The sequence below is a fragment of the Microcebus murinus genome, chromosome 27, assembly GCF_040939455.1.
Source record: "Microcebus murinus isolate Inina chromosome 27, M.murinus_Inina_mat1.0, whole genome shotgun sequence".
Lineage (NCBI taxonomy): Eukaryota > Metazoa > Chordata > Mammalia > Primates > Cheirogaleidae > Microcebus > Microcebus murinus.
The window spans coordinates 10,535,873-10,551,831 of record NC_134130.1 but is presented as its reverse complement, the minus strand read 5'-3'; the positions used below and the strand labels follow the sequence as shown (position 1 = coordinate 10,551,831).

Below are 15,959 nucleotides of genomic sequence, written 5' to 3'. Positions count from 1 at the left end.
GGTACAGTAAAATATGGTATAAGAAATAAAAAATGCTACGCCTGTCCGGGCATTTATCATAAATAGAGCTTGCAGGATGGTGAGTGGATGTGGAGGCCTAGGAGGTTACTGTATACTACTGTAGACTTTATAAACACTGCACACTTAGGCTACACTAAATTTATTGAAAAATAAAGTAATTGCACTATAATGTTATGACAGCTATGATGTCACTAGGCCAAAGGAATTTTCCAGCTCCATTGTAATCTTACTGTTGTATATGCAGTCCCTCATGAACTAAAGCGTCATGGTGCAGCACAGGACTGTATATCTGTTAATAATAACATCTATTGTTTTTAGAGGGACAGACAGATAAGTAGAGATTTGTTACAAGAAATTGGCTCACACAATTGTGAGGGCTGAGGAGTCCGGAATCTGCAGTGAACAAGCTGAGACCCAGCAGAGCTGATGTTACAGCTACATCCGGGTCGCAAGGCCTGAGACCCGGGAGATCTGGGGGTGTGAGCTCCAGTCTGAGTCTGAAAGCCAGAGAAGACCAATGTCTCAGCTCAAAGGCCGTCAGGCAGGAATAAATCCCTCTCACCTGCAGAAGGATCAGTCTTCATAAAATAAACCATCACAGATTACATTCTCTTGTTTAGAAAAATGTGAAGTGTATTTAAAAACAAATCTACTAGAGGACAGCAAACAAGAAAGAATGAATCAGAAATTGGAATTGTCATGTAACTTTCAACATTAACCAAGTCGGGACCTTCACAGGCTGAACGTTCAGTTCGAATTGCTGTGCACACTCCATGTATCAGAAATACCAGTTCATAATATACCATGTAATCATATTCCACTTTCAATGCTCTTCTCTTTTAAACTATACTAGTCTTTCACTATATTGCAATGATTTTAGTTTTTGAAATAGAAAAATGTTTTGGTCATCATCACTCATAGTTTTCTTAGATTTTTATTTAATTTATGAACAGAAACATCAAAGACATACACTTTGCAAACCTACTATGTTCAAGTTCCCAAAACTGAACAACAGATAAAAGTTAATAATATTGCTAGCAGGTTATCCTAAAAGACAGAACAATCATTTAACTTCATTCCTCTGGCCAACTGCCTAAGAATAATTAGTTGCATATTTATATCTTTGATAATTAAGCAAAATATACACCAACTAATTATCCAAGAAGACGATGGTGAATGTGGACATGCTTCAATGATTGTGAAGAGTAAAATCAGTCATCAGTGTCTAACTTCTGAATCTTCTGCTAAACCAGTGATACAATTTTGACACTGAGGTGAAGGCCTGAAACTATATATAGCCTATCATTTGGCATTTGTTAAATGCTTTTTGAATCAAAATGAATTAAGAAGTGGAAAGAATAAGATCTTAAAATCTGACTTTCTGCTCCACTAAAGTAATTTCCACTGTAGGACAAAATAGTAACCTAGTCAGTGACCATGCTTTAGAAATCACACTTCCTGGGAATTTGAAAAGACATAAATAACAAGGAATGAAAAAGAAGAAACATGTCACTTTCAGTGAAACTGTTACTGCAGAAAATAAAATTACACTATCCATGAAAAGTGAGACCTCAAAGGTGAGAAATTTTCTTTATCACCCCTGTCTCCAAGGACCCACAAGGAAGTTACAGAGAAAAGTAAAATAGCTGAATGCAGCACCTATTGTGTCAAGAAAATGAAGAAATCCTTTTCAGGAAATCAGAAAATCAGATATGATAAAATCACAAGAACTACAGCCTAATTAGACATTTAACAGCAGAAATCAAATGGGCGTATGCTCATATGGAAAGGCACTAGAATGGTCAAAACTCAACAAAGAAGTATTGGACAGTCAAGAAACAAGTCACTAGACTTTGTGTTGTCATGATTGATTAAGAGTTCAGTAGCATAACACATTCTATTTCAATACCTTTCATCCATGAGTGTTGTATTAATAAAAGAGTCATCAGCCCTATCTCAGGACTTTAACTTTCATAATAAATATTAACTGTAAGGAAAAGATAGAATTTTCTTTATTAAAATATCAAGAAGTCACTATTTTACTATCTGGAAAGTATGTAAATAGAAATCCTTTCGGGAGCTTTGAAAATTTTTCTATTACCAAAACTTATAAATTATTATTTATAAAATTATAAATTATTTTATAAAAACTTATAAAATAAGTTTTTTATAAAAACTTATAAAATTATTATTTTGATATATCAAGAAAACAAAATTCTTGAGGTTTTCTTAGGAATAATGGCAGAGAGCATTACAAATAGCAAAGTCACTGAAATTGCAACTTAAAGTTTAGAATTGAAATGAAGATTTATTTTTTGAAAGCTATTTTGAAAGTAACTTACTACCAATTGAAGAGCAAAGACTTCTAAAATAGCAATATTTAGATGAGGGCTGTCTAAATAACCAAGTGAAAACTATATAAAGTAAGCAAAGTGAAACCTAAGTATACAGGTTCCCAGGATAGATCACTCATTATTAAACACTGGATTGTCAACTACCATGCAAGATATTTTGCAAATTATAGAGGTAGATTATAGAAATAGGTTCGACCCAATGGCAGAGACAGTACATTGAGATATATGAAGTGTTTTCTCCCTTAGCTATAAAATACCAAAAAAAAATTCTAGCATAGAACACCATGTTCAGTGAAATTAATGCAAGAACATTCAAAGATAATCTCCACCATTATCTCGTTTTGTCTTGGGCCTGCAAAATGAACAATATCATCTACTTTTGCAGGAAACTTCTTGAAATTCTGCCCAATCATCTTGCTCTCTTTAACTCTCCTATAATTCCTTTTGTTCTCTTTACCCCTTTTTAATATTGTCTGCTACTAAAAACAAAGAACAGCAACAAAAAAACAAAAACTTGTTTTTCTTTTTTACATGACTCAACTGTCCATTTAAAATGGACCAACTAGTCTCAGTACCTCAATGGCACCTGCCATCTGTCCTCCTTCACTCAGGCTCCTCAACAATCAGGGACATTGTGGGGGAGTAAGGAAGTCACATTGCTAACTGACCTTGCATTCAACATACTTCTAAGGCTCAGGAAGCATAATACTAACAGTCAAGAATCCTTTGCCACTGAAAATATACAGTATGATACAGCAACAATGAATCTAAAAACTCTTTAAATTTTTTTCAAGTAGAGTTTTTGGAATCTAAAATTAAATATTATTATTATAGGCTTTTCTACTGCTTCACTGCATAATTTAGTAAAGGTCTTCCCTGTGTCTCCATTTGCTCATCAGTGAAAAGGGGAATGTTATTAATATAATTATTAATGTGATCTAAAATAACTATACATATGTGAGAAGTCTGATGATTTCTTCTATCAGTGTGGTCAATTTGATACATGTTTCAATCAAAATTAATACAAGCTAAAAATTGTAATGCAAAGACATGATCACCTTATAAAACTTATTTATATAAAAGTATGTTTATGTAATAATAATTGGAGGAAAGCATTAACACTTTTTAAGGAATCTCTGTTAAGTTATGGAGAACCCTGAATTCCAAAGGAGAGCCAAAGAGTTTTAAATGGTGAGTTTTAAACATGTAATCCTACTTGTGTGTGCTAAAGAACAACAGAGGAAAATTCAATCTGTAAGCTATTTGGAAGAAAAAATAAACAACTAATACTCTGTGACTGGGGAAAAAAAAATCAGCATGACTTATTAAATAAAGACACATTAACATCCCACTGGCCCCATGGGTAAATGAGGAAACTCACAGAGCACAGGCCTGGACCCTGGTAACTGTGTAACAATGCTCACTGCCTGCACATCTCCCCGTGTGAGAGCCAAGAGATGCCTCTCTCTTCCTTTTCCACTCTCGCCCTCTGCTCTGTTTCCTACCTGTTTACGTGCACATCACATCCTTTTCAGAACTAGCACCACACTTACCTCTGCAAAGCCACCCTTTCATCTCCAAACCACCCTGTCCTACTTTCTACCGCAAGCTTTTATACGGTTTGTACCTGATTGTGCAGCATGTCAATGTGTCTTATCTCCAAATCAACTTGTAAGTTCTTTGAAGGCAAAAACAATAGATGTATTGCCTTATGTGACATCTATTTTTTTAATTGTTTATGCACACATAAAAACACACAATGCTTAATCAAGGAATGCCATACTATCTGACTCTTTATTCTGCCTAACTAAGGGACAGAGTTGATGGATCAAAGAGAAGTTGTAGATGTGATCTGCTTTCTACTAGCCTGAATGTAATAGTTCTGCAACAGGTAACACACATCAACAAACTGAGAAAGTTACTGCCTGAAGATGAAACAAGAGGAAATGGGTTTGAGCTATAACAAAGAAAATTTTTGTCAGTTTCCCAAGAGTAAAGTACAGTTAGTCCTTGAACAACATGGGTTTGAACTGTGCGGTTCCACTTATACACAGATTTTTTTTTTTTACTAAATGCTGATAGATCCTGTCTCTCAAGAAAAAAAAAAAACCCACTGTATACGGTATGCAAAACATGGGGACTTGAGGATTTTTGTAAACACTGGGGTCCCCACGTACACCCAGGGATGACAGCAAATTGTATGTGATCTAAAAAAATCTATATTGTTTATGAGTAGTCTGGTGATTTTCTCCATCAGTGTAGTCAATTTGATATATGTTCTATCAATCAAAATTAACACAAACTAAAAATCCTAGTGCAAAAATATTTTTATACTTTTACCAATATCTTGAACAGAGATTTGTCAGTACTTTGGTGAAGAATCTCTCCTTTGCTGGCCTTTATTGGTACGAGATTCTCAAATGACTGATGTCTATGTCAGAAAAAGTGAATGTCCTTAGAAATTCTATCAGAGTTTTAAGAGTTCATAAACTTTTGTTTTAGGCTCATTATTTGATGTCCATCTCAAAATTAGACAGCACCAGGAACCCTAACATGAAGTAATTTTCCACATGGGCAAAAACACAGAGGAAGATTAAGAAACAACATCTTTAAACGCTGCATCCAAAAATTTGTTTTTGACAGCCATCTTGTTTTTAAACAAAATGTCAGTATGTGATTATAAAATTCTAAATGCAGTACTTCAATCAAGTGTAGAAATAAATCATGGACTTCAGGGAAAAATACCAATTCATCCCATGCAAGTAGAAAATAAATAATTCCCATCAGAGAAAATAAATACTGCAAGCTTGAGGTAGAAACTAAATCTCAATGTATCCAAAGAAAATAAGCAAATTAACATTTCCATCTCACAGTACACCTCTCAACTGATGGTCCTTTACTCTGATGCATACAAAATCACCTCAAGATCCAGAAGGAATTGTAGTACGTCTCTAGATAACTATCATATGGCCATTAAAATAATGGGAGATTAACAAAAAAAGCATACAAAACCAAACAAAATAATAAATAAGTAAATTCATAAATACATTTTGTATTATTTTAACTGAATTGCTAAATTAATGCAAAAATGTATATAAAAATAAGAGAACAATGAAAAGAAAAAGTTATGTTAGAATGACATGCTTATGGCTTAAGTTTTTACTTAAATTTTCTAAGGTTTAAATATTGTCTTCTAATTTAAGATGATGTTTAAAAATATTGATTTAAAATTAAAATATTAACTTTAAAAACTATTTCCTAGAAATGTGTCTTTTTCAAGTCTAGGTTTAATATAACAATTTTTCCTTTTCAGAAAATCAAATCAGTACCATCCTCAGACATTTGACATGTCTATTATCCATGATGTACAAAAGATTAATCACACCAGAGAAGCTGCCTTTTAATCTCTAATTCAATAGACTTCTCTTAGTTTCCTGTCTCTAGGTTTCCTTACAACCATTGATATTATTGAACACGCTGGCCTTTATTAAAGATAAAGGGACTTCGTCCCTTGAAGTATGTCTTCTTCCTTAATTCTTTACACCATTTCTTCCCCCCTTACCTGTTACCCTAAACCTAAACCTCCTCCACAAGTGGAAACAGTCTCCACAAATTTGTCCTCTTCCCTCAGTTATTTTTTCTTCATTTAAAGTCTTTACTATAGTTTTATTTATTACATCTACTACAAGGACTTACAATTTGAATCTCCAACTATAATCTCACTCTTAGTTTCCAATGCTGAAATTCTAATTTTCTGCCAGATTGCTCTGTCTTATTATTCACTAGCTATCTAAATTAATGTTGTCAGGACCAACTTTACTGTTATTTTCCTCAAAACAATCTTCTTAAGCCAAACAACATGTTTCTATTACTTAAACTATTATATCTCTTTAACAAGTCTGAAATGTGAGAGCCATTATTCCACCTCTCTCCTCTTTATGCCCAAATCCAGTTAGTCAAATATTAAAATATTTACAATTGTCCCCAGCTCTGGCCATTTCCGTCTCCTCAATTGTAGTAAGGATGCTTGTCATCTTCTCTATCAATAGTTTTCAAAATGCTCTGAACATATTATACTAAAAAGGATAACATGGCAATATACTAGGGCACTTGTATTTCTGTTTTTGTTAATATTTTATAATGTCTATCAGATATTAATATGGGTATAATTTATAAGTACAAACATATATGGTAGTGTGTGTCCAAATTTTTAATGAGAGGGATGCACACTCAAAAAGACTAGAATATCTCAAGAGCTTCTTGAAGAGTAATTAACTTTCCCACCTTTAGCATCTCTCCTTCATCTCACGTGCATGTAACTGCCAGATGAAGGTTCTCTAAACATGACAACGGCCACTGCACTATCTGAACAAAGCTCTGCCAGGACTTTCTATTGCCTTTTGTTACCCAGTCTCAGGAACGTGGCCCTCAAGGCAATCACCTGATGGCCAGCCCCTGCCCCAAACACACACAAGAACACGTGCTATTTTTCCAGCCATATGTTCACTCTTCATTTTCATAATCTTATCGTCCCATTGGAATTCAACCATCTGTCATCACCTGAGAGATACCAAGTGCCTACACAGGTCTATGATAATAAGGGCCGTGTCAATAAACCCAATGAAAGCCAGGCCCTCGTGCAAAAGCCTCTGGACAGAGTCATTTCTATGGAAACTCACTCCAGCAGTTCAAATTAGGTCTTAATGGAAATCCACTCTGCTACATGTCTTTAGGAACATTAAAGGGAATCCAGTGGACATTCATCTCAACTTTTTCCACTAACGCCCAGTTCTCTTGTACTCACCGTTGCTTTGCAGTTTCTTACTTAGCAAATCCCCAACAACCCCTCCTGCTTTCCTTCATGAAGCAAGTCTTCTCTCTTCCCACTGTCCAATGTTTCTCAGTTTCTTACTATACAGCTTCGTCACGGAAACAAAGTCACATGATGGCAAGAACTTACTTTCTCTGATGTTGTCCAGCACTTGGCCTGGAACAAAAAACAAAGCTAATCTGGGTAGTGGTTTGGGGGCAATGGAGACAGAGAACCCTCATATATTAGCAGAAACTATTTCTCTCCTCTGTGACTCACAATGCACCTTCACCCATGAAAACCTGCTCCTTTCCAAATGTTGAGATCCTATTCATTTTTTAAGATATGATCAATTTTCATTGTCTCCGTGATTTTTGACAACATAAATTGATTTCTTTCCTCTCACTGCCTATTGTCCTTGATTTCTCTTCTAATACTTTTCTAGCACACAGCCTTTCAGTGTAGTTACCATCCTATCCAGATTTTCCTAATACATTGATAATCCTTGGAAATCAAGGATTAAACTCTTATCTTCAAATCCACCATGGTATCTATTAGAGTGTATTGCAAACAAAATGTTAAAATATGTAAGGAAATACCAAATATTGTCATGACATTGTCTTCAGTGGAGGGTCTTTTGAACATGAATTATTATATTTTCTTCTTTATCTTGTTTTGGGGGTATTACTAACACTATTATTTAGCAGTCTTTGGTAGTATTGGGATAGTTTGCCTATTTAGAGGACATATATCTAAATCAAAATATATATTACAATATTTATTGTGCTGATACTTCTGTTTACACCAAGTTGAGATGCAGAATGTTTTAGCCTCAAATGAACCCCTTTAATGGGGATGTTTATAAGTGAAGAAACTATGTCTATGTGGGAACAAGGAGTATATGGGAAATTTCTGCATCTCTCAGTTTTTACTGTGAACATAAAACTGCTCTTAAAAATGAAGTCTAAAATAATTGTTATATCTTGACTTTAAAACTATTGCTCTTAAAGAGGTAAAAATTAGAAAAGAGTAGGGATGAGTAGGTACAGATTTTGACATGGCAATAATATATTTGCTTGAGGTTTGTAGCCAAAAATTCAAAAAAAAATAGTAATTAAATCAGTAAAACGTGATTTTGCAAAAATTGTGTAAGATTCTTAAAATTTATTAAATCCAGAAGGAATAAGATAATAGAAATAATTACAAAAAAAAAAGAAGAAGAAACCTAGCAAACTTCTTTTTCTTACTGTGTTCTAGAACCACATTTATTAAATTATTCATTTATTTCATTTGTCGATTATTTAATACTTGTCGGATATGAGACTGTAAGGATCTACAGTAGATTAAAGGTGACTGAGAAGTCTATTTCTTCAAGTGTTAAGAAATTAGAGTAAGTGAAACAGTGTAGTAATTTAAAGTAGACTATAAACATATAATCAATCATTCACTTATTCAAAAAAACACATGATTTATTGAGTGTTATGTGACAAGCTATTTGCTAGGCTGGATGCAATATACAATCTTTATATTTCCAATATAAAGATAAAGAGAACACAGACCAGATCCTAAAGGAACTTGTAACCCTGTGCTATAAGAGATGCATTCAAAATGTGCAACGAGAACAGAAAGAAGCCCCTAATTCTGCCCAGAGACGATAGAGAATAACTCATTCAGGAGTTAACCTTTAAGTGGGGTCACGATGGACGAACTGTACCTCGCTTGGTAAAGGAATAGAATAAAGAAACTGCAGCCAGAGGTAACATAATATGCTAAAGCATAACGTGCCTTACAAACAAAAAGGCCATGAACCTGGAACAGAGTGTGAACATAGGTGAATTGAACAAAAACCTTTAAAAGGATCAAATAGCAGTCTGAAAATGAGTTACTAAAAAACTAAATGTGTTTTCATTAAGTATACACATAGCTATGTGTAGCTGTTTTCCAGTAAACAGGAAAAAAAAGGAAAATGCAATTTTTGAAGAAATATCTACATGCTTAGTTTCTGAAAAAACAGTAAATAGAATTGCAATGTCCTTTTTTAAAGACCTGTCTGTATTTAATGGCCCTGGGATATTTAATTTTATTAAGTTTTTCTAGATAATCATTTAACTTCTTTGAATTCAAGCTGAAGAAAAGTTAGGAGGTTTCTATAGTGAGTCTCTCTAAGCATCCAAAACCCAGACTTCCATGAAGCACTAGTAAAAATCTCAGCAAGACTTCTCTCTGCAAGACAAGTACAATCCCTAGGATTTTCCTTCTTGCTTAACACATACCATGTTTCCCCGAAAATAAGACAGGGTCTTATATTTATTTTTCCTCAAGAAGACACCTAGGGCTTATTTTCAGGGGATGTGTTTTTTTTAAGTACGGTACAACAATTTACATTGATTCAAATATAGTTAAGTTGTCTTCTTCTGGAACATTATCATAACTCTCCAAACCCTGAATTCCATCCCGAATTTCTTGCAACTCTATTTACTTTAGAACCATTAGCCCCAATCTCTCATGTCAAGCAATAGAGCTCTCATGGGGCAGATGAGAAGGGCTGCTTGTCTTCTTTGCTGCTCCTTGACGAAATGCATAGGTTATCCAGATACGCTGCATAGCCACACCCATCACTAGGTCTTATTTTTAGGGTAGGGCTTATGCACAAATGCTTAGAAATCCTGGTAGGGCTTATTTTATGGGTAGGTCTTATTTACGGGGAAACACGGTACATTCATCACCAACATTTTATGAAACTAGCATTTTAAATTCCTCTAAAGTCAAAAAGAGTTCTTGAGAGAACAGGGATGACTCAATTTTGACATGCAAACACCTAGAGACCTTCATGTCTAAAGATAAAAATCTAAGAGGCTGCATTAAGAAGGATTGCCTAAAAGCAGAGCCTGAGATGAAAATTCTTATTCGAGTGATTATTTGAGAATATTTGAGAAGTGAAGTGTGTGATGCGGAGTAGGGAAGGAAGGGAAGCTGAGAGGGGCTGTGTTCTTGGCCGGAGCCTCCCTTCAGCCTGATCTCACCAGGCACTCTGGAGCACAAATGGCACCAGGTTGCATGACCTTTGAGAGAGGGGACTAGTCCCTAGTACCCTCGTGTTATTTAGTCACTGCCACTGCCCCCAAAAGTGAGTGAAGCCAGCAGTGATGTAATCTCTGAACACATGAGCTCTCGCTCACCCAAAGGGGTGAGTGCCCTGGCCGAGTGAAGGGAACTGGGGGGACAATAACAATATCTACTGAAGAAGCAAAATGCAAAAATCTTTTTGGAAAAGTGTTCTATCTTGCACAAGGGCCAAGTGAGCAGTGACTCAATGCACTGATGAGAGCAACAAAGCACTGAGAAGAGAAAGGAAATACAAACATAGCTCCTTTTGTTGAGTTTCCCTTTAATGTGCTTCACAGATATTGAGATTTTTGCAAATTGAAAGAAATCTGCTTGACACAGGGTGGAAATTTGTGGCAGCCCTGTCTCAAGCAAGTCTATGGGTGGCTTTTTCCCAATAGCTCACTTTCAGTCTCTGTGTCATATTCTGGTTGTTTCAGACTTTTCCATTATTATTATATCTGTTATGATGATCTGTGGTCAATGATCTCTGGTGTTGCTACTGTGATTATTTTGGGGATCATGGGTCATGCCTACATGAGATGGTGAACTTCATTGATAAATGTTTTATGTTCCCACTGCTCCACCAACCAGCCATGCCCACTTCTCTCCCTCTCCCAACCAGCCATGCCCACTTCTCTCCCTCTCCTCGGGCCTCCCTATTCCCAGAGACAAAACAATGTTGGAATTACACCAGTTAGTAACCATACGGTGGTCCTTAAGTATTCAAGTGAACAGTAGAGTCAAATGTCTCTCACTTGAAACCTAAAGCTACAAATGCTTAAACTTAGGGAGGAAGACATGTCAAAAGCTGAGAGAGGCTGAAAGTTAGGCTTGTTGTGACAAACAGCCAAGTTGTAACTGCATAAGAAAAGTTCTTGAAGGAAATTAAAAGTGCTAATTCCAGTGAACACATGAATGATAAGAAAGCAAAACAGCCTTATTGCAATCTGTTACATATAAGGCTCCCACTTAGAACAATTACAAGAGCAAAATAAAATTCAAAAATTATCTGCTTAAAGGTATCAGAGAGGTGTAAAGTCTTTGAGGACTAAAGGAGCTTAGGTATCAGAAGGCAGAGAAACTTACAATAGTGAGTCAATAAATCACAACCCCTGTTCCTCTGGGGCCATTTATTGATTCTTTGTAAATAAGAGGATATTCACATAGTAAAAATAACTCTTAATACCATTCTCCAAAATCAATTCCAGATGGATTAATATAAAAGTATGAAAAACAAAGGGCAAAACTTTTGGAAGAAAATATAGAAGACCATATACATGACTTTGGGTTAGACAAAGATTTTGTCAAATAGGCTACAAAAACACAGTAACCATAAAGAAAAAAATGATAAGGTAGATTATATTAAAATTAAGCCTTTTTATCCAGTAAAAGAAGCCACTGAGACAGTGAAGAGCTCGTATAAATCACTAAGTAATAGAGGAGGTCAAGCCTATAGATGAATGGGCAAAAGACCTTAACAGACGCTTAACAAAAGAGGATATCCAACTGGACAATAACAAATGAAAATTTGCTGAATTTCATGTCATCAGGGAAATGGAAATTAACACCAAAATGCAATGGCGCCAAAATGGTTAAACTTAAAAACAAGCAACACCAAGTGTGAAAGGCAGAATTCTAAGATCCACAATCCCAGCACCTCTGTATCCATGTCTTTGTGTAACACCCGGCCCTTGAGTATGGGGAGGACCTGTAACTTGCTTCTCACTGACACAACGTGGCAACAGTGAAAGGACTGTGCAGATGTAGTTAAGGTCTCCAATCAGTTTACTTTAAGTCAATCAAAAAAGGTTATTCGGTAGATCTGACCTTATCAGATAAGCCCTTTAAAAAGAGGTCTAGAAGTAAGAGCAGAAACTTTCCATTGATGGCTTTGAAGAAGCAAGCTCCCATGAATTCTATAGCTGTAAAGATATCAATTCTGTCAGAACTGTGAGCAGTTTGGAAGAGGATCCACCCATGGTCAGTACTCTAGATGGGAACACAGCCTTAAATTTCCACCTGTGAGTCCCAAAGCAAAGAATCGAGCTTCTCATCTACAGAAACTGTAAAATAATAAACATATGCTGTTTTCAGCCACTAAATTTGCAGTAATTTGTTATGCAACAAATGCAAATGAATACACAAAGTAAGAGATTTGAAAGATGTGAAGAAACTGGATCTCTCATATGCTGCTTCGGGGATTGTAAACTGGTACGACATTTTTGGAAAGCTATTTGGCACTATCTGCTAGTGCCAAACAGACACATGGATGCTATGACTCAGCAATTGAACTCATAAGTATATATAAAACTAAAATGCATGCATATTTTCAGCACAAAAGACGTACAACAATGCTCCCGAAAGTTCTGTTCACAAAGCTAGGACTGGAACCTACCAATTATCTCTAATCTGCACAGTGGGTATACAAATGTGTTATAGTAACCCACAGGAACGCTTTATAGCAATAAAAACAAAAGAACTGCAACTCCACACAACAATGAATGAACAAGATGAATCTTATAAACATAATGTAAAATGAAGGGAACTTGACACAAAAGATTACACACTGTTTGGTTTCATTTATATAAAGCTCAGAAACAGGAAAACCAGTCTCCAATATTGTAAGTCACAGAGTGGTTATTCCTTGTGGGAACAGTGATGGGCAGGGGCACAAAATGGGCTTCCGAGGTTCCAAAAGTGTGAAATATGCTTTTCCTTTATCTATATATATGATAATTTAAGAAAAATTCATGGATTTATACCCATAATGATTTGTGCATATACCTATATGTAATTATTCTTCAATAAAAGTTTCCTTAGAATTAGTGTAGTGATTCTCTTCACTTTTGTGTACCTCACAGTTCTAAACAGATATAGTTTGAATGTTTCATGAGGAATCTATAGAGATATATCAGTTCCTGCAGCTTGATTTGCATGAATTTTTCAGATCCTAAAGGTAAATTTGGGGATGATCATCAAGACTTGTAAATGTCCTATAGTCTTAATAATATATAGAATTTAAAACTTCTATAGGACATAACACCATCCAAAAAGCAATTGAAAATCATGTGTTTGTATACAAAATCCATATCAATAAAAAAATAGATGTTCAAGAGAAAAATGAGAAAATACCATAAACAAGCAATTTACTAATGTAAGTAAGCTAAAAACATATATTCTAAAATAAGTAAATAGCATTTCTAATATACCAGGTGGAAAATGTTTAGATAAATATTAACCAGTGTTAATCAGAGTGTGAGCAGACAGGTACACTCAACCTCTGCTACTGGAATGGAAATGGATTTGACTTTTCTGAAGAGGAATTTTAGCTATGTATCCACACATTATTAACCTAACAATTCAAATTCTAGAAATTTACAAGAATATAATCAGAAACATATTTAAAGATGCACATAATAGATGCATACTACAGACAAATAGTTTAAAGTTCTAGCAAATATCATGAAGCACATATTATATTTTCTACAGCTGGTACAAAATTTCATTTTTAGGGAAAGAGTCACCTTTGCCGAAAAGGTGCAAATGAAATGAATGCATAGAATGAAGTTGTTTTTTTTTATCATATGAACAGCCATTTGACTCAGCACAATTTATTGAAATATCATTTTTTAAGCTCAGTATCCAGAATAAGCATACTCCATTTAAATATTAGCAGAGAATTCATAAGTTATTAGAATGAGTTATGGAAAAGAAAAGAAATTCCCTTGAAATCCCTTGGAAAGTAAAGAAGAGTAGAGTTGAAACAAAGTGACACATATACATATTTAATTAATATCTTCAAGGAATTTTTCTATTTCATTTATCTTGCTTCATTTAACATAAATTCATAATTGATCTCGTTTTAAACATTAACATTTAAAATTCTGAAATTTCAAAACCATCCTTTCCCACTCGTCAGTGAAAGAAAAGCCTCCGAAAACCTCTTCCACTGTTGTCACATTTGCAAAAACATTTAAAAGTGCTTTTACTGTACTGCAATACAGCTGACATATTTTTAAGAAAACACATGGAATCAGCTACTGAAATATCTTTAAGAAAAATCTATAGAGGAAGATTCTCCCTAGATATGAAACTAGAACATCTGCATTTTTTGGAAGTTATTTGTGAGATGTGGTATCATTAGTTAAAGTTTTCCCAGTTGTGGATGAATAGAATCTATAAAATAAATTAAAGAGTTTGAAAAACACATTATTCTTAGTATTTCCTTGAAGATATATGTGTGTATGTGTGAGTGATATGTGGGTCATTATTTATTTGTTAATGAGTTACCATGTTGTAATCTACTGAAGAATTTAACAAATTATTCATAGCTTCAGTTTGCCAAAAAGTAACTTAAGAAGATTATTGTTAAATAGAGCTATTCAATTACTTCCTGTCTTTATGATAGAAAACACACTTTATCTGAGAAATAATTGAACACATCACTAGAAACCATAACTGATGTTTTTAAAGAATGAGCTCTGAAGATGAATTCTTTTACTCTTTTTGTATTTCTGGGCCCCCGTTTCTTTATGAACCAAATATATGTAAAAACTACTTTCGTCACTTGTTTGACAAATATATTTTATTATTTACATTATGAAATATTATTGAACACTCTCTACCATGTGGTGTAATGAAAAAGGAACAGTCTCCCTTAAGGTGGAAAAATTTTCATGATGGTCACTAGATCTGTTTTATGCCACTTTATAATTCTGCCTGGAGACAAAGTAAGAATGGATGGAACATTGGTCACTACATTTTGTTAACAAATTAGAGATTATGAATTGCTCTGACCCAGTATGAATTATCTTTCCTCCTAGGTATTCCCTTAACAGAGGATGGACTGTCAAGTTTATAAATTTGATAAATCTTGTCTTGAAAGCAAATATCTGCCAAGATTTCAAAAAAATGTTATAAATGATGGCTATGAATAAGCAACACAAGTGTGCAAAAGTAGATGAAGATTAAAGATGTGTTTGTATGATGGAGAATTTACATTGAAAAATGTCTTGTTGGCCAAGTGAAAAAGAACCTCACCATTTTTTCTTCTTTTTCTCAAGAAAGATAATGAGCTAGTAAATGTCACCACAGTTCCACAGTGCCAATGTACTGAATTAATTGAAGCTGCTAGTTTGGAAGGACGGTTATTTTACTAAGCAAGTTGGAGAGCTCTATTTTTCATTCTCTTTCCTGTTTTGAAAGAAAACAAGATGAATTGATTGTTGTTCAGTATATTCTAGTTACAGCCTGTTATATTATTAATGACAGGAACACATTAAATCTTGTCCTGATTCCATGATAAGTTAAAAAGAAAGGATAGATTGAGTTGAGTTAACATTATTTTTAAAGTATCGTAATGTTCTTGGTCCTTTGAAATGCAGCTTGATTTTACACTGTGACTTAAGATTGCCTCTTTAGTTTAAAAAAATCAAGTGGAAGAAGGTGGAGGGAGGGGGAAGAAGAGCCTAGGTTTCATCAAATCTTTTCTTCATTCAACTATACCCTTTAAAATTATAAAAGTAAAATTCTTTCAAAACATGTTTTGAATATTGAAGATTGTTTCAATTTGTTAAAGATTTGGAACTCTTTTATCAGGAAGTCTAGCTTTTTCCCTTGAAAATAAATATAGGTAATTCTTAAATTAGGAATCAAACTGCAATGCA

The 15,959-nt window shown here is 34.5% G+C and overlaps 1 long non-coding RNA gene across 3 annotated transcripts in view; it reads right to left on the bottom strand.

Annotated features, from left to right (window-relative positions):
- LOC142864870 (uncharacterized) overlaps positions 1-15,959 on the bottom strand; it is a 118,686-nt gene that overhangs the window by 43,028 nt on the left and 59,699 nt on the right. For all 3 annotated transcript variants that reach the window (XR_012915185.1, XR_012915184.1, XR_012915183.1), the window contains exon 3: positions 7,180-7,362. This is a non-coding gene — a long non-coding RNA (uncharacterized LOC142864870). The remainder of the gene's footprint in view (positions 1-7,179; positions 7,363-15,959) is intronic.